At 50.3% G+C, this 23,392-nt stretch overlaps 1 long non-coding RNA gene across 1 annotated transcript in view; it reads left to right on the top strand.

Annotated features, from left to right (window-relative positions):
• Positions 1-20,213, top strand: part of LOC146889947 (uncharacterized) — a 40,679-nt gene extending 20,466 nt beyond the window's left edge. The window contains exon 5 of the long non-coding RNA XR_014999472.2: positions 18,409-20,213. This is a non-coding gene — a long non-coding RNA (uncharacterized LOC146889947). The remainder of the gene's footprint in view (positions 1-18,408) is intronic.
• The last annotated feature ends 3,179 nt before the right edge of the window (positions 20,214-23,392 follow it).

The following is a 23,392-nucleotide window of genomic DNA, read 5'->3' as shown; positions in this document are numbered from 1 at the left end:
GCTGGACACTGTGGTGTGCTGGAAGACATTGTTCTTCCTCTTCCACAGTGCTGTGGGGAGCCAATGTGTGTCCTCAGCCTGACTGTCCACGCCTGGGAAGGGGGATTCGGTGGATCAGGGTGTTCTGTCCACCATTTTCCCTTGCGCAAGGATTGGTCCAAATTCCAGGGGCTGACTGCTCTGATCTCCCCTGACAGCTAAGTTCTTTCCAAGCAGTGAAATAAACAAATGAGGTCTCTCAGTTCGGGTGCATGTGTGGGAAAGGGTTGTTGGCCTCTTGTGTCTCAGACCCTAGGTGCGTGGGTTGAGCTTTCTGGGGCAGACTCTAAGAGGAGAGTCATGTACTGGACAGGAGCTGGCCATGCACGGGACAGGTGGCACGGGACAGGTGGACAGGGTCCCTGACAGTCATTCATTCAGTGGGCAAGGACAGCCTTTTTTTTTTCTTCTTCTTTTTTTTAACCAAGGGGCATGTCCTTGCATAAATCTGTCCATGAAGAGAGCAAGTGACAGTCACAATGAATACACGGACCTGAAAACCTAGGACTCTTTCTCTTTGCTTCTTTTTCTCTCTCCCCTCCCATCCTTTCCTCTCCCCCTCCTATCTTTTCTCTCCCCTCCCTTTCTTATCCCCTCTCCTCCCTGTTCTTGCCTTGGACATGATAAACAATAGGAGAGAGTTCTCCCTCTACGTTCATTTCACTGTCATAGGCGGAGTGGTCTCGACACCGATATCCCTTCCCTGCCCCCCGCCTCCCCCACTCCGCAGCGTTCACACTACAGAGCTGGGAAATTCCTCTGTGGGCAGAGCTGTGGCCCGGGAAACAGCCCTTCAGAGACAGCCGTTTTCAGGGGAAGCCTCGCGGCACGCTACCGGCCAATGAATGCGCTTCAGCTCTTTCAAACAGGGCTGAAATCGGCTATGTTTTATCTTCCCATTTCTCTTCCAAACACCAATAATATATATGTATGTACGCATATATGAGCCTGAAAAACACTGTGTTCTGCTTATCCTTTATGGCATGAAGCGGTTCCTTCTCAGCCTTGTGATGAACAGATCTTTGGTCCAAATGGGATTCAGGCTCTGCAAGCCAGGGTGGCCCTAGCAGAGGATGAGGAGGAGGAGGAAGAAAGCCGAGGAGAAAGAGGGAAGCGGAGGAGGAGGAGGGAGGCTGAGGAAGAGGAGGAGGGAGGCTGAGGAAGAAGAGGAGGGAGGTTGAGGATGAGGGAGGCCGAAGAAGAGGAGGAGGAGCAGGAGGAAAGCTGAGGAGGAAGAGGGAGGCTGAGGAGGAGGAGGGAGGCTGAGGAAGAGGAGGGAGGCTGAGGAGGAGGAGGGAGGCTGAGGAGGAGGAGGGAGGTTGAGGATGAGGGAGGCCGAAGAAGAGGAGGAGGAGCAGGAGGAAAGCAGAGGAGGAAGAGGGAGGCTGAGGAGGAGGAGGGAGGCTGAGGAAGAGGAGGGAGGCTGAGGAGGAGGAGGGAGGCTGAGGAGGAGGAGGGAGGTTGAGGATGAGGGAGGCCGAAGAAGAGGAGGAGGAGCAGGAGGAAAGCTGAGGAGGAAGAGGGAGGCTGAGGAGGAGGAGGGAGGCTGAGGAGGAGGAGGGAGGCTGAGGAGGAGGAGGGAGGCTGAGGAGGAGGAGGGAGGTTGAGGATGAGGGAGGCTGAAGAGGAGGAGGAGGAAAGTTGAGGGGAGGAGGAAGGCTGAGGGGGAAGAGGCAAGCCAAGGCAGAGGACTGGTTGAAAGTCTCAGCCCCCGGCCCACTGAGGCAGGTGTTGGGCCCTTAGCGCCCCCAGGCAGGTTGGCACTGCTCCAGTTTTCTAGAGGTTGGGTCAAAGAGAGGCCAAGGGAGGGCCTGAGCCCTCAGTGACTATGAACTGTGAACTCCCAGGGGGCACCTTGCACCCTCCGGTGGCTCCATCTGCTCCGGGATTTCTGTCACTCTGACTCTTGCCCTATTCAGCCCCAGGGAGTGGCAAATGGCCACCCAGCCTTTCTCCAACCCCTTTCCTGCCACCTGCTCTCCACAGGGTTCTGCTCTATGCTGTCTTTATCGCGATCTGGGCTACTCTAGCTCAGCCACAGGAGCATGGCCCCTCATCAGTAATTCACTTTTCTTAGTCCACAGACAGAGGGTAAAGGACCTAGGGGACTCAGGAGATCCCCGAATGTGGGGCAGTAGAATCCTGCATCACCATCCTCAGTGGAGGAGAGGAGGGAGAGGAGAGGAGGGGGAAGGAGAGGGGTGGGGAGGGGAGGAAATGAGGGGAGAGGAGAGGAGAAGGGAGAAGAAGAGAGGAGAGGGGAGGAGAAGAGAAGAGAAGAGGGGGAAGGAGAGGGGTAGGGAAGGGAAGAAATGAGGGGAGAGGAGAGGAGAGGAGAGGAGAGGAAGGGAAAGGAGAGGGGTGGGGAGGGGAGGAAATGAGGGGAGAAGAGAGGAGAGGGGAAGGCAGGAGAGGAGAGGAGAGAGAGAAAGCAGAGAGGAGAGGGACAAGAGTAAGGAGGACAATAACTCGAGCCCAGAATAGTTCTGGAAGTTCAGCGTGCTTCAAGAGAGGAAGGCTGGGTGTTTTCCCACCCGCTGCCTTCCTGCAGAAACGGGAAGCAGGACCTGGCTGGCTTCACAGACTACTTCACAGCTTCTCGCTCTGTTTTGACAAGGCGGCTGCTCAAGCTGCTATTCTTAAACCCTGTGTGCAACCTCTTGAGCTCCAGTAGCAGACAACATGGGAAGCTGAGAAAGTGCACACCTGGTGGGTGCTGAGGCGGGGGGTGGGTGGGTGCGGTGAGGTGGGGTGGATGAGGAGATAGGGGAACTGCGAACTTGATGGATACCGAGACCAGGAGGGGAGTGGATGAAGAGATGGCGGAGTGTGGATGCACTTGGCTGGCCAGGGACAGCCACCGGGGGGGCCGCAACACAGCAAAGGGGACTTGCGTGACTCAGGCATGTCCCTGCATAGTAAGGCTAGCTTGGCCTTCAGACACTGCCTTCTAGAGTCTGTTTTCTGGGACCTCCAAGAAGGCCCCTATGGTTCCTCCCCTACGGCGCTCACAGTCTGGTTTACATGGGTAGAGAACAAGACTGCAAATAAGCCTGTAGCCCCTCCCTGCATCGTGTGCTTAAGAGACTCGTGGCAAGAAGAGTGATAGGAGCGGGGGATGCTAATCTCTGAGAAGCCATGGGTCATGTGGGAAGAAAAAAGGAGCTTTCTTTGGAGGTGCTTGAAGATGGGGTGCTTGAATATGGGGTGGCTGCAGACGACGGTGAATATAGTCTCAGTCTCCGAGCAGTCAGGGCTGCGTACCAAAGTCTCTGTTCTAGAACTTACTATGCACCCACTACCTTGGCCCAGTCATTGACCTCCAGGGGTCTCTCTGCTCCATCATTGGGGAGGAAGTGGCCAGGACTGCATGAGATTACCAGAAGGAACGAGTGAGGCTTGAATACCAGGCTCTAGCCCAGCCTGCACACAGTTAGGTGTGTGCCCCTTTGTGTGTGTGTCCATCCCGCTTAGACAACAGAGAGTCCGGAGAGAACGGGGATTTCTCAGCCACCGGTTTCCTTCCCAAGGCCAGTTTCATGAAATGCATACTGGAAATAGCGGTGTTCTTCCTTTAGGAAGCATTGTGTGAATTCCCCTTACTTGTTTCTAGACAGGATCTCTTGTAGGGCCTGGGTTTTCTTGGTTGGATTCAGGTCTGAGAACAATCTGACTTGGGGATGGGATAAAAGTCCAGTTCCGTCTAACCTTAAACTCAGAGCTCCTGTCCAACCTTGTGAGTTGCCTGGGCGGCTGCAAGCTGCCATCTGCGGTAAACCAGAAGGCTGGCCTGATGTCTTGCTGTGCCTCCTTCTTTTGTTGTTCTGAGCAGAAGGTGGGGGGGGGATACAGACAGTGGATTCAGAGAAGGGTAGACTTCACAGGCATAACAGTATTCTTACTTGATGGGTTTCTGGTGCCCCCTGCGAGGCCGCTGGTTTCAGGCTTGAGGAGCAGGTTGGGTACTTGGGTACCTACAGTGTACCTTTTGGGGTGAAGAAAAGGTTGCGGGATAACCTTTCGCTCCGCTGGGTTGCTGCCTGCATGGCTTGCACGCATGTCTGTATCTAGAGAGCCCTTGGCTTGTCTGAAAGCCTCCAAGATGAGTCACCCCCAGTTGGCTCAGCTTGGTCACCAGTCACTGTTACTTTCTGTCCGCACTCTGGCAGATCACTCCCATGGTGCCTGCTTACTTTACTCTAGAGTTAGAAGTGGCCACATCTGTCAAGGATCTTCATTAGGCAACCCCCAAACTCTGTCAATGCCAGGAGATAGTTCAAGCTGAGGGAGGAATGTTAGATATTTCCAAGGGTCCAGCAAATACTCAACCAGGAGTAAGCGGGAACAGCGCCCAGAGTCTTACACTGTAACCCTTATGGCCTCAAGGCCAAGATCCTCCTGCAGAAGTCTCTCAACAGCTGGGATTTCAGATGCACGGTACTGCTCCTGGTTAGACATCTAGTTTAACCAAGTGTACTTCTCAAACACATCACACCCATTCCCGAGGTCTCCCTTCTCTCTCGGCTGTTCCAGAACATCTGCGCACCTCCCTTCTCACAAAGCCGCCCCTGCAGGCAGGAGCCTGGCTGGCTTTCGCCACCTCTCAGCCAGTCTGATGAGGGTAGCCCAGCCCACGTTTTTAGAAGGTAAATATTCATCCTCAGCTTCGGGAACTCAGCCCACATTTTTCAGAAGATAAGAAATGCCCCTCCTGGTGCCATTTAGAAACAAGACGGTGACTCTTGGTGGTAAAAGCGAGACCTTTCTTGCTCTGGGAAGCAACAATTTAAAGAGAGGTAGACGATCTTTCTTATCTATGGCCCCCAGATCAGATGCAGGAAAGGAGGAGAAAGCTACCTTAATCCAAAACAGTATCTTGGAGGAGTGTAGACAAACTGGAATGTTTAGCTTGGAGTCATCACACACACACCCGTGATCCAGCACTCAAGAGGCTGAGCTCATAAATTTGAGGTCACCTTGGGCTAAAAATGCAAAATTCTGGAACCTGTCTTAAAACAACCAACCGCACAGCACAAGCCAGCAACAACAAACCCACAAGCAAAAAAGGAGATTGTCTGGAACGGTTTTGACTTTAGTACCTGTGATATATATTATTGTGTGATAGTAAGGGCATACACAGTCTGGCCATGAAGAGAAACTGGGGCCCAGAATGATGGGATTCACTGGTTTTGTTCGTTTGCAAAGGAATCTTGACATACAGCTCTGACTGACCTCAAATTTGCTTTGTAACTCAGGTTGGTCTTGAACTTGCACTGATTCTCCTGCCTTTGCCTCTTAAGCACTGATATTACAGGCATGGGCCTCTCTGCGTGGCTTCTCATGGTTCATAAAGTCCTATTCCTGCAGTGGTGGCCTAGACCAGAACAAGTGATAGTCTACCTCTTGGCCACAGGGATGGTACCTACAGGATGGAAATGGACCTTTCTCTCTCGCAGCATGTAGTTTGGCCTCCTGGGATGAGGCCGGGCACAGAGCAGGGCTCACAGGAGTGTTTGCTGTTGGAGACGAAGGGCAGCGACCGCGTCCTCCAGCCGTCTCCTTTCCCTTGGATAAGGGATGAACCTGTCAGGCAGCATACACCGTTGCTAAGTGCACTCTGTGAACTGAGATACCTAGAGGACAAACAGGCGTCGGAGAGCCAGGTCCTGAGACTGAGTCCAAAGCCAAGGTCCCCTTGACTAACTGCCTCTGCTACCACAAATGGGCCACTTGCAGCAGGTGGCAGGCACTTGAGGGCTGAATGTTCCCGTCTCTTACTCAATCAGAGACGACTGACACCCTTGCTGACTACCCTTCTCCATACCCACAATTTCCTTGTACACCTACCAAGCTCCAGGCACTGCAGCTTGTATCATTCAGAATACCATTGCTTTGCTTAAAGTGCATGGGCCTGGTGCTCAGAAATACCTCAAAAGCCAGTCCCTTCCATGTATATAAGTCCATTTGCAGCCTAACACCATCACCAAACCCACCATCACCACCACCATCACCACCACCACCACCGCAACCACCATCATCCTTTAAGGATATTTTATTCTTCTCCAAAAGTGAAAATATTGGAGCTAATAAAAATGTACAGGATCTAGGGGTGTGCTTCAGTGGTAGAACACTTGCCTGGTATCCACAAGGCCCTGAGTTTGAATTGAATAAATCAAATGTCGATAAAAACCTGTGTTTGAACTGAACAAATCAAATACAGATTAAAAAAGAATGGGTGGAATCTTACTTCTTCCCTGGCTCTCAGTCTTGCCCATTGCTTCCTTAATAAAGGATGCTAAGGACGGGCAACATGGATGAAAGCTTGGAAAGCCAGGAAGTAGCAAAGACAGAAAGCAGCTGGAAACCCCATGCCTCCCACCCTGCACCTGAGTGCCCAGTATGCAGTGTGAGAACTGTTTTAGACACCTGCAACCAAGGAAAGACCTAGAAGAGCAGCATGAGGGTGAGAAAAAGAGAGGCTGGCTTCAAAGGATGAATCCAGAGTCTTCAACTAGACAACCCAGGAAGAAGCCGTTTCTTGTCAGCAGCTCTGAATGTCGTGGTCAGGCCTGGCTTTGGTGTGACAGACACTACCATCCATTTGGGGGTGGACACACGAGGACGACAAACATCCCAGCATCTTCCAGGTTCTGTTTCCATGGATCTGCTTCTGGCTTCCATGGGTCTCTGCAACTGCCTTGTAACCTTGTCATCCTGGGTGGCCGTGGGTCTCAGCTAACCTGGAGAGGTGACCAGAGTGATGGGTGGGATCCTAAACTGTCCTCGCTGAATGCAGGGCAGGAGAAGCTGCTGTAGGGATCAGCTACGCTAAGGCTAATGTCAACTGAAAGGCAATAGGATGTCTTCCACAGGTACTTGCCTCTGACTCTACGCCTCCCACTCCAAAAACCCAAGCTTTTAGAACCTAAGTGTCAGTTATGGCCTGCCTCAGTTAGTCCCCCAGATCCTGAGCTAAGGGTGAGATAGAAGGTCTCCTGATAGAAGCATCTAGAGTCTTCATTTATTTGTGAGTAAAGGATAGTGCCTGGAATTTCAGAAAGTAAGCTGTATTTAAGTCGTAGCTACTTATGCTAGACAGAGAGAGATGGAGGACAAGAGAAAGGAGAGACCAAAACAGTGGAGATGGTTAAAGTAACTTTCAGCAGAGAAAGAAAGGGAGAAGAGAAAGAGAGACAGAAAGAGAACATTCACCTTCTCAAGGCAATTTCAACAACAGAGTCCCCTTCCAAAGACCTGGGGTGATTAGCTTTAGACACCAGAGTTGGTTTCCAGGGCAACCATCCCCTCCCTCCCTTTCCTCAAAGTTACTGCCCTCCAGGTGGCTGTGGAGGGCTGGGCTACGCAGAGGAGCTGTGTTGCCCCACAGTCAGCACAGCTACACAGCTCCTGCCTCGTGGCTCAACCCCTACCACTGTGCTCCACACTGAAGGTGCCAGGATTGCCTTTCAGGGGACCCCCTACTACGGAAGGAGCTGGACCCCAGCAGCGAGTTTTACCCTCTGTAGGGTCTCAGTGACCCTGACTCTGACTGAGTTGGGAGGACCCACACGGAAGTCTTTATGGCAGCTCACTTCCAGTTCTGCCCACTTCCAAAGCGGGGTGGGGGGGTTCCCTCATCTAACTGCCTCTGCTTTTCTGCCTCCATCTCCAGGTGGGCCAGGTGGCAGAGTGCAGTCAGGGGTGAGGAATAGGATGAGGATTCACAGGTTCCCCAAGTGCACCAGGGTTCAGTAGCGCCTGAGCAAGCCTGGTCTGGCCTTAATTTTCTCTGTCTAGGGAGACAGAACACAGCTCAGGTCTTGGTTCCTGCTTGTAACACTAGCGCAGGAATTGTAAGCATCTGGTACTTGAGATTTGAACGTGACCTGTATGGGCACAGCTCTCTACACTGCTACCCCTGAACCTGCCTTATGTCCTGTGCAGAGGCGTGTGTGCTGCACGCGCACACACACACATGCACACGCACACGCACACGCACACGCACACACACACACACACACACACACGATGAATAATGAATAAAACTGTAATGGCATTTTTAAAGGTAAAGGGTATTTAAGGAAGACACCGGATGTCTGCCTTTGGCCTCCGCACACACGTTCATGGCCACATGTGCACACACAACCAACAGCAACAGCGCAGTGTAGTATCATAGACAGTAGTGACGGTGTAATGTTAGTTGGCACTAGCAGCTCCAGACATGGTTCCTTGTTCCTGAGATCCAGGGACTAAGGGTGGGAACATGTGGTTCTCAACCTTTCTAATGCTGCGACCCTTTAATACAGTCCTCATGTTGTGGTGACCCTCAACCATAAAATTATTTCATTGCTACTTCATAACTGTAATTTTACTACCATTATGAATCATAATGTAAATATCTGCTATGCAGGATGTCTGATATGTCACCCCCAACGAGGTGACGACCCACGAACCGAGGATCACTGGTCTAGAAGGAAGCACAAAGTTCTGGGAGGAGACCGTCTTTCTCTGGCCAATCTTGGTCAACGAAAGGGAGCACTTACTAAAGAGGGATGACTTCCCGTCATGTCAGAGAGGTTGTCCCAGGTGTTGGGGGAGCACAGAGTGAACAGAAGAGCAAAGAGGATCTCAGGGTCTGAGCTGGGCACCCCCTGGCAGAGCCACTTCCAGGGCACAGAGGACCATGACCTGAAGTCCTGATTCTCAGGCTGTTGTCTGGTCCTTGTCTCTAAAGTGGCTCTAATGAGTATTTCAGAAAGCAGGCAGAATCTGTAGAACACCCAGCAAAGTTTGCCTCTCAGGGAATAGCCCAGAGGTGATTGCCCCTCTTAAACAAGACCCAGGGCAAGAACTTGGGCCCCAGAATAACATTTGTTACAATAGTGTATTGCCTATAGGGCTATGGATGTATCCTTTTACTCTTCGTGGCTTGTTTTTCTCCATCTATAAAATGGGTGCAGTCACAATTCCTCCCTTGGAGGGCACCCATGTGGTAAAATGCTAAGAACGGTATGTGGTAGATGGACTGTGTCCCTTAAAGTGCAGGTATTAGTACTTCCATGTGGGGATGGACTTGCTAAGAGCTGGACATTAGCACATTAGCTACAGTGTGACAGAGGCTGAGACCACACGTCAAGGCTAGGTTGTAAGGATTCCCACACTAAACCCATCTTGAGGCTTGCGGGCTTCTGAGGCCCCACCTGTCTTTTCCATGCTGTGTCTCTCTAAATTAATGAGGACCCATCCTATAGCAAATCCAGAGTGGAGAAATGACTTCCTAGCTTCATTTTAAAAATCAAAGCCCTTTTCCAGCCAGAGGCAATTACAGACTGACCCTTAGGACCGCAGAGTATATTTCAATTGGAACATGGCATTTTCCTAGCCATTGCCATATGGAGCCTGGACACCAGCTGGCCCGGGGATGAGACCAATCACAGGGTCCAATTGGAACTAAATAAAAAGACCCCCTGGGGAAAATAGCTCCATCGAGGCCCACAAATCCCCATGACGTGTCATTTTAGCATGTCCTGTGTCAGTCTGGACCTTACATTCAGCCTGATGCCTGAGGCCTCAGTCCTTTCTCCAATGGGACAAGAAGATCTGGGGCCTCAGCTGTGAGACCATCACTCAACAGGGGAAGGAGCCCAAGGGCACAGCTGAGGAGTCTTGGCCTCAGTCTGCTGCTATCGATAGCCCCAAGGACATCCAGCTTGCCAAGAAGATCCTGATATCAGCTCCCCGTGCTCCCCAAAGCTGGACCACATGACTGGAACCCAAATCTATGTTCCAACCCCCATCCCTGCATCTCGGCCCCACCGCTGGGCAGTACTGCACACAGCCATTCCGTCTCCCCTTCCCAGTCTTCTGGAACAGTTTGACTTTGGCCATGCTATGGAAACTCAGGTCACATTTTTTGGGGGTACAGAATATGATATAGTAGATGACAGAGGTGGCATCTATCAGGCCCTGAAGACTACTTAGCTCTGATATCCTACCAGTCACCCTGAGCCCAAAGCTACAGTCCATGTGTCTGCCTCCTGGGACACAGTCCTTGTGCCCAGATGTTGTAGCTCACCAGATGTATTTATCACCTGCCGCTTGACCAGTTTTGCTTTATCTCATGGGGGTGACAGCAGTGGCCTTGCAGACTTCATGGCAGAATGCACAAGCATATTCAAAGATGCTTACTGCCCAGAAGCAACGAGTGCCCAGTAGGTGGTTGTAACTCGTATTGCTGGGACTGCTGGGAGTTCTTTGTGAAGATTGAACAACCTGGCTTCTCCCCCGCCATGGAAACGCAGGTCGCAGTTTCTGCACACGGGACCTTGGCTTATCTCTAGAAGAAGCAAGGGGTGAGAGGCCAGTCTTGGTGGGACTTTGGGAGAATTGTGCTCAGGGAAGGTGGGTGGCAGCCACGCAGTAAGGCAAGGCAGGCTGAGTCCCCCATTCTGCAAGCTGACAAAGAAAAGGGCTGAGGGTTCAGCAAGGCCTTCATGGATGGTGGCTGGGAATAGCCAATCGTGTTAACTCCCTCAGTTGCTGGGAACAGTGTCCCTTTCTGTGGGCCTATTGTCTCTAGTGAGGCAGGCACATACCTCCCATTGGCGCTGATGGGATTATGCGCTCCTATCAGAAGGGCAACAGTGGGTTCCCCACGGTGGTGGTGGCTGCCTCAATGTGGCCAGTGGGTTGATTATCAGCTGAACACAGGGAGACCTCTTTCAAGAGAACCATTCAGGCCTGAGCGTTTGTAGCCTGTCTGCTTCCTGATAAGTTTTCAGGGGGAGACACTGATTGCATCACGTTCAGATGGAGTGAAAAGCCTTCAAATGTCCATGACATTTGATCTGGAATCAAAATGGCAGCAGATAATGGCTTTCCACATGGCTGCATGTCTCTGTGGGCTTCAATCCCTTTGCTGCCTTCCCCCAGAGAAGAATGCAGGACACGGTTGGAACTCTAAGCGTCTTTTAAACTCGGTAGCTAAAGGTTGTCACCAGATGGGTGCAGAAGTTATGTCAATGGATGTAGAAGAGAATACACAGTTTATAAAATGAAACAAAATCAAGATTAAATATAATTAGAATAAAGATTCCGTGTGACGGGGGAGAAGAATGTTTGAGCTGAATTGACTAAAGTATACCAAACTGGAGAGAGAACACAAGAAAAATTGATCCATGGATTTTGTTCAGTGTGGCTTGAAAAAAAATACTGAAAAAATGTTTCAAAAGCCTTGAGGGGAATCAGGTTTTCCCCAATGTACTGTTTCTTCTGGACCATATTCTGACCCACCCCCCAACACAAGCCTGTGGACTTGAAAGTTTTGTCTGTTACTGGAATTGACACGAGGTAAAAGCCCGAAGCGCCCTGTGTCTGAAGTTTCCCAGGACACTGGGAAGTTCCTAGGACACTCCCTCGGAACCAGTGTTCCCTTCAGACCCTTTGGCACTGTGGCAGTCTGGAACTCCTGAGCAAATCATCCAGCAAGATTCAGGATGGAGGAGGGTCTGCTTTCTTTCCCGCAGAAGGTCCCCTGGAAGCCCCTCTTGGGTCAGATAATTTTGGAAAAGAGTAGAAAACGAAGCTTCTTTTTATTTACACACATCTCCTGCACATAGCTGTGCATCCTGAGACTGCAGAGCACTGCTCTCCCTGACCTTAGGGAGACCGCTCTGCCTGACCTTAGGGAGACCGCTCTGCCTGACCTTAGGGAGACTGCTCTGCCTGACCTGAGGGAGACCGCTCTGCCTGACCTTAGGGAGACCGCTCTGCCTGACCTTAGGGAGACCGCTCTGCCTGACCTTAGGGAGACTGCTCTGCCTGACCTTAGGGAGACTGTGCTCACAAGGCTAGCACTGTGGCTTGGCAGAGTATCAGGTTACTGAACACCACAGACACAAAACATAGGGGAGACAATGAAAATAGCAGAACTCCTGATTTGTTTTTATTCATATTTCTATATTCATCTGTTAGTTTATTTATTAATTTTTACCTTTTTTTTCCAGGCAGGGCCTCACTATATATCCACCAAGCATTTATTATTAAACATCCACAGTATGTCAAGCCTAATTCTAAATTTTTAGAATATTATATTAAGCAAGCTAAAGGCATTGATTCTAGAGTCTTTAAATACTAATAGAATTTAATTTAAAAAATAAAAAAATGCATGATACTCTGCCCATATGCACAAAGCTGATGTGTGGGCACACACATGTAACCCCAGAGTTGGAGGGGCCAGAGATCAGTATATCCAGGGCTTATTGGCCAGTCCTATGCTCTGCCAGTCAAGTCTAACCAAATGAGCCCAGGCCAGTGAGAGACCCTTTCTCTAAAAATAAAATGTAAGCCGGGCAGTGATAGCACACACCTTTAATCTCAGTTCTTGGGTGGCAGAGGCAGGCAGATCTTTGAGAGTTCAAGGCCTGCGTGGTCTACAGAATGAGTTCCAAAAATGATACATACATACATACATACATATAAATAAAACAAATGTATAGCACCAGAGGAATGAAGCTAACTTCTGGCCATATAGCATGCACACAAATAGCATGCACAGCACACACACACACACACACACACACACACACACACACTTTGGCTAGACAGGCTGTGCCTGTGATCTGCGCTCAGCACTAAGGAGGGCCAGCCTGGAGACAGACAATAAGACAGCTCTGTCTCAAATTCACCAAACAGAAAGACGAGACAAAGTCCACTTGGCAGCTGCCGAGAGTTAGCCAGTTCCAAAACCTGTCACTGAGATGGCTCAGCCAAATGGACAACAGACAACAGACAGGATCTGGGTAGTAAGAGGGATGGGGCTGTGGAAAGGAAGGGGCTATGGAGGCTTGACTGGAATCCAGCCCCGGCCGTTACTTAAGCAGAAAGCTTAGGGCAAAGCTTTGCACTTCTCCTCAGTGTTAAGAGGGGGTGACAGCAACAGGCCACCCTCCGGAGGTGGCGTGAGGTCAGCTTAGACCACACAGAGTGGGCAGTTTATCCTGCTGGCTACTGTCACCAGCATCACATCCTTGTCAGCTGGTGCTGTTGGAACCACAGGGCTGCCGAGGACCACAGGAAACGCCACGTGGGGCATCAGTCGCCTCTCATGGTTTCTGGTCTCTCTCTCTCTCTCTCAGAGATAAGGAGCCATTCCAGATCAGGGACCCTTTAAAAATTTTCAGTTTCACTTTGTTTTTATTTATGTCGTGTGTGTGTGTGTGTGTGTGTGTGTGTGTGTGTGTGTGTGCATTCAGGCACACTGTAGACAGTATCAGAATCCTGGGGCTGGAGTCACAGGCATTTGTGTGCCACCTGACATGGGTGCTGGGAACTCAACACTCTGAACTGGTGAGATCTCTTAGCCCCAGAGACCTGTTTTACAATCCCCTTCATCCTATGGACCTCATCATTTGAAAGTCATTGTCCTAAACAAGTTCAATATCTGAAGGGGACTTGATGCATAGCTCTGTTTCTGTCATTGTCCTTTGTTTTAGTTCATCAAAGGCTCATGTGATTGCTAATCCAACCCTCCACTGTCCTAAATAACCAACTACACTCTGGGCCTGTTATAAGTCTTGATAAAGGCAAGATCTGTGTGCCCAAGGCCATGTCCTACTGTGTGCTAACGATAAAGCTAAAGATATTTGCTGGACATTAAGGGATTCCTTTTTTTTTTTAAAAAAAGATTTATCTATTTATTTTATGTATATGCATGCCCTTATGTATATGCATATTCTATCGCCTTTATTCCAGAAGAGGGCATCAGATCCCACTATAGATTGTTGTGAACCACCTTGTGGTTACTGGGGATTGAACTCAGGACCTCTAGAAGAACAGCAAGTCCTCTTAATCACTGAGACATCTCTCCAGACCTGACATTAAGGGATTCTAAGAATAGCTGCTGACTCCCTTATAATCTTCCCGAAGTCCAAAGAACATCAACATAGGGAATAAAGTAGAATCTTAGGCTTCAGCGTTTGGAATCTGATTCATGGCCAAGGATTCAGATCATGTCTGCATCCTGCCCTCTGCTAAGACATATGCCAGCAGTTGCGGACCCAAAGTCAGATCTCCAGTTTGTTTTGCAAGCTTTAGTAGGTGTTGGCACATCCTGGGATCTTGTTCAAGTGTAGGGCCTGAATTGTGAGTCTGTAGTGGGGTCTAGGTTCTGCATTTTAGCATGGACTCGTGGGTGGGTGCTGCTGGTCCTTGGTGCACACTCTCTGAGCAGAAAGGATCTCATGTTCCCTCCAAATGTGTTTTAGTAGGGAGAGAGCAGTTCAAATACAGTCAACAAATGGAACGGAGGGCTTTGAAGTCCACAGCCTGTGACCTAAACACCAGCTGGGTTTTTTAACAGCTGGGGAGCAGTAAGAAGGCTGACAGATCTCACTTCGGCTGGTTTTCTCTTCTGTGGGTGGGAGGAAAGCCATCTCTACTTTCTTAGCTGGCTTAGAACGTTGGTGGAGACCTGACATGTAAGCCCCCAGGGGGAGGTACACGACAGATGCCAGTCTTCTATGGTTCTCTGGCTCTCACTGGTTTGTTCTGTGACCCTGAAGGAGTAACCGAGCTTCCTTGACTGTGGGTCAAAGGCCACCAGCTGGCACCCAGGCTCCTTGGCATCCAGCTTCTGAGGCCAGGTCCTGATGGATCGATCTGTGGTCACTGTTTTGGGTCTATCTGTCAGATGTTTTTATAAAGGTGCCATCCTCAACCTAAGGAGGTACACATGATGGCTGCTGGACCTGGATGGCAAGAAAACTGTGTCCATGTTGCTGGGAGTTTACTAAAAATCCTAATTCTCAGACCCCAAATCAGGTCTGCTTGGGCCCACTGGTCCCTGAATGTCAATGAGGAACAGAAGTTGGCTGGTGAGTGATGAGATCCCGAGATCAAAGGAGGCAGAAGAAACTGACTGGATATCATTTATTAATAAGGGATAAATAGAATGCTAATTAAGGCAGAGCCTGCAAGAAGGCAAATTCCCCCAGTAAAACTTTAGGGAATGCTCCAATGATTACGGTTTTAATTAAAAATGCATCACTCAGTACAAATGATGGGACACTCCTTTCCAGCACGAGAGCTGTCTGAGATGCAGAGCAGGCTCCATCTTCCAAGTGTGCAGAGGCAGTGAGCTGGCAGAGGAACCCATGCCAAGGGGGGGGACTGTGTCTGCCCCTAGTCCTTGCTCTAGTTGCTATTTCCTGACAGTCCTGGGACTCCTCTGACCTCTTGTCCCCTTACTCGTTGGGGTAAAGTGTGACTGTGCCTCTCCTGATCGAGTTTCTCTGAGTCTGAGTTTTCCTGACTATTCCAGCAGTTTTGTAACTGTTCTCATTGCTCTTGTCTCACCTGCTTCCCCCATGGTCCACAGCTTGACTGAGGGACCTACCTTAAGTCCAGCCTATCCCTTCCCCCATGTCCTCTGCAGGCCCCTTATAAGCCACACCCATGATGAAAGTCTCAATTTTTCAGCGTTCATTAGCAAATGTTGATCTGCTTCCACAATGAGGAAACTGAGGCTCAGGGACACAGAATTTCCTGGGCCAGTTGTGTGATGCATAAATAGCAGAGTGAAGGGGCTGGAAAGATGGCCCAGGGGTGAAGAGCACTGGCTACTCTTCCAGAGGACTCAGGTTCAGTTCCCAGGATCCACATGGCAGCTCATAGCCGTCTTTAACTCCAGTTCCAGGGGATCTAATCCCCCTTTACCCTCCAAGCACATGATGCACAATCATACATGTAGGCAAACACTCATACACATAAAGTAAACAAATGAATAAAATGTATTATAAAGAAGCAGCAGAGTGAGCATTCGATGCAGGCCTGAGGGTCACTCTGGAGCCTACTTCCTCCACCACTACCTGGACTGTCTGTCTCCATGACTTCTTCTCTATAGGGAGGAGGATGTCTAGGTTCTTGCTGTGGGGCAGTGTTCTCAGAGATGGCCTCTTCTACTCTCCCCTCATGTCCCAGGCTCTAGAAACTGTTCCAGAGCCTCTGCAGCTCTTAGCTTTGTATCCTTGTGTCTTCCCACCACCCCAGAGTGTCCATCAGGTGCTGCACTTCCCTTCTCTGCTGCACATCTGCCCTTCACCTCCCACTCCACCCGAGCTTTCTCCACAGCCTTCCTTCCTGGCTCCCATCTTTGAACTTCTTTCCTTCTCTGCCTCCACCCCTGAGACATGAGGCTCCCAGGGTGCACGGGCTGTGCCTTCAAACCTTGACATGCTTGTCTCTCATATAGCGACTGACCTGCAGTGGGAGCTTAAAACAAGCTCACCCAAGTCACCTGACCAACACTTATCCATACACGGAAGTCTGCACTCTTGCAGGGCTGGACTGAATTCCTGATCTCAGGGAATGTGCACTTGACTGGGGGAGTCAATCGAGACTCACACAGGCAAACAAATGAAGGTGATGCCAGAAGGGGGCCAGGACGTCTGGACCCCAAACAGAAGGACAATGAGAGAGTGGCAGGACATGCAAGCCAAGGAACCCATAGCTGGCATCATGTGAATAAGAGTCCCAGATGGAATGAGGACAGCTATATAGATGAGGGCCTGGCAGATAAAAGTCCTGAGATGGGGACATAGTTCGTATGTTCAAGGAGAAAAAGTAGCTGCCCAGAGGGGGCAGAGTGTGGCAAAGTAAACATGTGTCTCTCAGAGAGTTTAGCAGGAGGCGGTTACAGGAAGGTCCTGTCTCCAGAGGGGCCCAGCTCTCCCTTAACACCCAGAGCAGCTGCTGCCCAGAGCAGAATTCTCAGGAACACCCAGCCTGATGCATAGGACAGCCGGAGGAACTGTTTACACAGTGAGTGCCCACCTTGTACCTGGAGCACGTGGCAAAGGGGCGAAGGCATTTTAGGTTGCCTTAAGGGGAGCTGAGTGGTGCAGGTATGATGGACACTCAGTGGGTGAGTGCTAGGGAGGCTTCACAACATCTCCTGATGTTCCAGTCAATCGCAGCATTCCCCTGGTGCTAAGGATAGCACTGAACACAGAGGCACTAACCAATGATCCTTCAGATTGGGTGTGGGCTCTCTGACACCCTGATGCCATTGTTTTCCTTTCTCATGATCTTTCTAGGGGGCACCCAGTCCTATAAAAGTATGTCAGCCCTCAAGAAAAACTCCCCTGCGTGCCTATGTGGGCTGACCCTCAAAGTTAGCTACCTTGTGTCATGAGAAGAAGTGCCCTTGGGCCCTGGCCACAATGTTACTAAATGTACTTCATGGATCCTTGTAGGGAGTTCTGGGCTGGCAGCATTCAGAGCCTATGTCCTTTAACATCCGAGTTTGCTGTCCAGTGTGAGTGGCCTGCACTTGCCTGGCCCCGGTTGCCTCATTGTGAACTGGGGATGCCAGCGGTCTATATGTTTGTCTATAATTAGGACTCACACGGTGGATGCTGGAGCTAGTGCTGTGAGGTTAATTGTTGGAGTGCCTGAGCAGCAAGGGAGTTTGGAGCTCAGCCCGACAGTCTCTTCACTTCACAGGTGCACACACCGAGGCCTGGAGAAATGAACACGTTGGCTGTTTTCTGGAATTTAAGGACAGTAAAGCGGACATTGTGTATATTTCCTACTTTGGCTGGGTGTGGCTCTCGGCAAGCCTGAAAGCCTGGCTTTTATAGAGCGTGCTGGGTGACGTCGTATTACAACACAGTTGGCCGTTGGTGAGACTCACATCCTTGCTGCAGTGCCACAGGTCAGAACCATCACGGCATTTCCAGGGAAGAATGCTAGTGCCCACTACTGTGGGCTGGGACTAGGCCATCGGTGTTGGTCTGAGAATGCCAATCCTAGAACCCAGTGATTATTCCTCAACTCCCTCCTCCCCTCCCTCTTCCCCTCCCTCCCTCCTTCCTTCCTTGCTTTCCTCCTCCCTCCCTCCTTTCTTTCCTCCCCCCTCCCTCCTGTTCTCCTTTCTCTCCATCTTCCACCCTCTACTTTAGTGGCAGTCCAGGTATCACAACCTCCAACAATCTGGAATCGCTGGCACAAAGTGGCAAGCCCCAACAAAGGAGCATTACAGTAAACGACCTTACTCTCAGGGGGCCTGGCTACAAAATGGTGGTTTCCAGATATGGACTCCCTGTAAGAGAAAGACTCGTTCTGGAGTAGCGATGAGATCTCTATGGAAGGAAAGGCATGAGCATGGGGTTCCTCAAGATGGCACTGGAGCATCTTGAGGGCCCTGAGGAGGGTAAAGGGAGGGCCGACAGCCGCAGGAGAGTCCTGCACTGTGGGGGCTTGGGAGAGTGAAATCCCTCCCGCAGAGCCAGGTCCTATGGTCTGACACTCCCAGGGAATAGACACCCAGTCCAGGGAGAGCTTGCCCATCCTTCTTTTCACTTCTTCCAGGTCTCATCCTGGGGTCCATGGACAGGAAGTCAAATGAAAGATGCATAGAGAAAGAGAAGACATGTCATGCCTCTCTACTGAAAGCCTGGCACTGAGCTGGCCTCAGAAGGGGAAGGGGAAAAGGCTCAACTCTAAATCAGACACAACATTGGGAAGAACACACACAGCTGGGCCTTCTGTCACAGTGAAACTGTTCATGATGTCAAGGACGTTAGACACCTCGTGAGAGAGTTCGAGAGTCCCCAGACCCCTTTGGAGCTCCGTCCATCCAGATCTGTGCTTGGCTCAAGTGGACTAGGAGTTGGAGGGGCACTTCCCATGTCTGGCAGTAGGGGCAGAAAGCATGCCAGGGCACTGGGGCAGGAGTGGGGCATCCTCAGCACACTGGCGCTGTGGCTCAGCTCTGAGTTCCCACCAGCTCCTAATCGGCTCTTAAGCCCTCAGCATCTCACCTGGCCGAAGGGCTTTCTGTTTTGTGTAATCAGATCTTTGGCAGATACAGTCTTCTTCCTCTGCTCCTTCTGATCCAGGCAACAAAGTCATACTCAAGTCCTCTGCACCCCAGCAATGATCCAGACACCTCCCTTGCCTGTGTCCAGCGGGAAACTCTGGGGCACTTCTTTACCCAGATGGGAACATGTGCTCAGGTGACTCTGACCTGAGTCTCACCTCTGATCGCTTGGGATTGTACAGTGCTGTGAATGTGGGCTCTGAAGACGTCTGAGGTCACACCCTGGCTCTTCAGCAGCTTGCTAAGGGGCATGGGAAAAGGGACTGATTCATCTGCAAATGGACACAGGGATGTTCTGAAGATCAGAGAGAAGACTGGAAGGTCTGAGGACATTCCCTGGTTCATGGTAATAATCCTCACCATTAAGAGTAAGAATGGCAGCAGCAATGCCACAGTGTGAGTGTGGCAGTCAGAGGAGCTAGGCCTGTCCTTCCAGCATGTGGGTTCAGGGACCAAACTCAGGCCATCAACCTTGGTGCAAGCACCTTCACTTGCTATGACATCCCTCTACTCCGGGACATCTGGTTATTATTGCCAACTTAACTGAATTAGAAAATGCCTAGGGCATTGGTGAACCATGCCTTTGGACATAGTGATGATATCATATCCAGAGACAATTAACTGAGAGGGAAGAACCCCTCCTCAGTGTGTGTGCTACTATCCTATGAGCTAGGGCCTCAGCATGAATACAAAGAGAAAAAGGGAGGAAGACATCTGAGCACCAGCATCCATCTTTCTCTGCTTCTAGGACAACCCCAATGTGAGCAAGCAGCCTCGCATGCCTGTCGGCATGCCTTCTCCACAGTGATGGACTATGTCCTCAAACCAGGAGTCAAAACTTGCCCTGAGTAATTAGTCACAGTCATAAGACAAGTAGCTGACATGCCTGGCATGGAATGGAACTAGGAATACAGGCTGAGATGTCTCAGTCCAAAACTCCAAAACTGAAATCTGGATTGTTCCCAGGTCTGAGAAGTTCTGAACATTCACATGACACAGTGGAAAATTCCACACACAAATCATTAAAAACACTGTATAAAATTACCATCAAACTATGTGTGTGTGTGTACATATATATATATATATATAATCTTTTAAAAATACAAACTAATCTCAGGTCCTATTCATCAGCTATTTCATTGTGCACATGTAAATATTCCAAAATTTTGTAAAAATATATGTGAAAAAATTTAACCCTGCTTAACCATCTTGATGAGGCTACTGAGTTTTAGAAATGGAAACATCTACAAACTGTTGGAGAGAAAACACGCTTTCTTCTTAAATAAAATATTTACTCTATGCCTCATATTAGTCATATTAGTAGAACATTCTTAAGTTTTACAAATAGAAACCAGGACGTTATATTTACAGCAGGTGTAAGAAGGATGTGAGATGTGTGCTTGTATGTGCTAGGAGGTGAGTCACAGTCAGGAGATGGGCTCCCAGGGGGATAGGACCCTGCCATCCGTATGTCTCAGTGACAGCTGTCTTGAAAGAGGAAATGGGCAGTCATGCCTTTCTTCATGAAATCTGATCATGTTTTTATCTCCTAAGAGAGAATGGATGCCTGAACTCTCCGTCAGCTATCACGGCCATGTGGTAACTAAGGACAGAAAGGACAGACATTCCATGGGTTCCATCTGTGTGGGAATAGGGTCATGCGTGGACACTGTCATCAGGATGCTGGGAGAGAATGCTGTTTTGTGATGCCCACTATTCTCTCTCTATACCTGATGGCAGGAGGAGATGTCAACATCAGAAAACCTGTCTCAGCTCTCAAATGCTCACCTGGCTGTCCTTATAACCGCTAGTGTCCCGGCAGCAGCCTCAAAAAGTCATTGGATGCAGGCCAGGGCTATGTGTCAGTGAGAGAGAAGAAGAAAGAGGGCATCTCCAGCAAGGGCAGGGCAGGGATGCTCCCAAAGAAGCCTCTTCACCCACTGCTGGATGAGAAGAGCAGATGAGGATAGGCTGTTCCCTGATGCCATGGGAATCTCCAAAGCAATTAATTCCAAGGGAGCAAGACCCTCCTCCTAGTCTGTCTGCCTCCAGGAGTACCACTGATGTGGTCCATGCTGAGCCCGTCTTCCCCACCTGAGGGACTTCCCAGCCTTGGCTTCAGCATGGCTCCCTGTGTACACAGACTTGCCAGCACTTCCTTAAACAAGATGTATGGCTTCCACATCACTAGCAACAGACAGCAGGATTCACCTGCGGGTCTGCCCCCCTCTCTTCTCTTTACTAGGATGAGACTTCTCAGCTGATAGCTGAGAAGGAACCAGCCCAGCACTGCTCAGAGAAGGTATGCCGGAGTGGCTGGGGTGGGAACAGGGCAGAGCCGCCTACACATTTTGAATGGTCTGAAACATTCAGAGGGAAGCAAGGCCACTGGAGACCAGTATGTAACTTTAGCCTGGCTGCTAGCCTGCTGTATGCCCCAGGGCATGCCAACAGCCCATTGGGGTTTCCCTGTATGGCTAGGGTAGGATCTAGCACTGATGGACTCAATGCTGTGGCATCCTTGCTGGTTCTGGGCACTGTACTTTGCCTTAAATTTATGGCCCAGGCAGCAAAGTGGATGCTAATTTGGTATTTCTTTTATAGAAAAGCCACTGTCATCCACAGAGTGATAACCAGCTAGCCAGTTCACACCAGGGGCTATCAGGAAGTGGGGGAAGGGAGCACTATAGTCTCTCTCACAGAATCGTGTCAAGCAACACTGATCTTACATAACTCCAGACAGGAAACCCTCAGTGTAATAACTGTGAAAAACCCAGAAGCATCTGTGGAACTGTCAGGACTCCATTGCCTGGAGGACATCCTTAATGTTGAAAAAACTTTGGAGGTATGATTCTGGAACATCCTACCCTAAATTTCAGGTTAAAATAAAATTAAACTATAAAACACAACATAACTCAAAAGTCCCCATATTAGAATAGAGATGAGCTACTTTGCCCAGTCATCCCAGGAGATTTTGATATGACCTGGCCCTTTTAGGCCCAGCCCCCACTGTTGGCACTGATGTCATCTGCCTGGCTCCACAGCAGCAGCCTTAAAGCTGGACTCTACACCAAGGAAAGCAACCACCATGCCAGACATGTCTGCCCTACTCCAGGCCTGCTGCGGAGCCAGGGTTCAGGCTCAGTGACAGACCATCTGTCATTTGGTGCTGTTGTTAATTGCTGTGCTGATGAGCAAAGTTTGAGCTTGAAGCAGAAAATGCACATGCAAACGTAGACACAGTCCTGCACCACTGTCTCCCATCCCCTTACAGCCAGCACAACATCTAGGACACAAAGGTAACAGTGGCCAAGTCACCCCCAGGTTATAGAAGGTGCTCGCCCCAGTGGGCAGATGCTCCAAAGAGCAAACGCCAAGGAGGTATCCATCCAGAGGTGGCCTAATCCTGGAGTCACAGGCAAACGGGGAATGGGGGAGGTAGATGGGTGGGGTGGGCAAGTATGACAAGGGCAGTGAAGTGGGCTCTGGGTAAGAAGGCAATCCCGATCTTGCGAAGACATGGGGTGGGGATGTGGCCAGTCTGGGGCAGCTAAACACCTTCCTGGGGAACACAGAGGCTTGAGTTAAATGGTAAATGGTATAGGAAGGGCAGAAGTTCTCCAGGGAAAGAGCAGAACAGGGTGGCGTGGGCAGAGAGATCCAAAGAGAGAGAACACTGACTGCTGGGAGGCCCAGAGCGGTGAGGTTGGTAGGCTGAGAAGGAAGTGGGGAGACACAGTGCGGAGAGTAGAGAGGACGTAGGAGGCAGGTGAGGCTGGGAGCCCTGAACAGAAACCATTCCATAAATTGGGGCTAAACTCTTGCTAAGCACAAGATATAGCATTAGGTCAGTGCAGGGTCCTTGCCTTAAGTGACATAAGAGGTGGCTCAGAGAGTGACCGAAGTGTTAACCACCAGGTTAGAGAAGACTTTCTTCAGATGGAGCCAGAGCAGGGTCTCCAACTCCAGGCAGAGCACGGCCAGGGCTCAGAATCATCAAGCAGCAAGACCCTGGCATCTCTCCACTTTCTGGGGAAGAGGTGGGACAGGCAGAGCTCAGCTTCAGCTCCCTGACTCAGCCTGTGGCGCAGTGGTCACGGGAGGCTGCCTCCCACAGCCTTCTCGGTAGAGGGAACAGACAGCATGGATGAGGAAGGAGATGTTGGAAAGAATGGGAGGGCAGGCGTGGGATGGTTTCCACTGGACAGGAGTATGTGTGGGCTCCCAGAGGATGGGAACCTCAGGTGCAAGCTCAGCAGCCTCTAGACAAGTGGCTGACCCTCTCAGGTTCCAGTTTTTCCTATTATCTTTCTGTAAATGGTTTTACATTCATAAAGATAATATGAGTCAGTGCTTGGGAGCATGGCTGTACCTTTGCGGTCCTCACACCCGGAGGGTAAACGGTGAGACTCCACAGGTCAGTCGGTTGAACCGACTTACATGGAGATGGCTAAGTAGCTGGAACCTACTTAA

This window comes from Myodes glareolus, chromosome 24 (genome assembly GCF_982192425.1).
Source record: "Myodes glareolus chromosome 24, mMyoGla1.1, whole genome shotgun sequence".
Taxonomy (NCBI): Eukaryota; Metazoa; Chordata; class Mammalia; order Rodentia; family Cricetidae; genus Myodes; species Myodes glareolus.
This window is presented reverse-complemented; position numbering and strand designations above follow the sequence as displayed.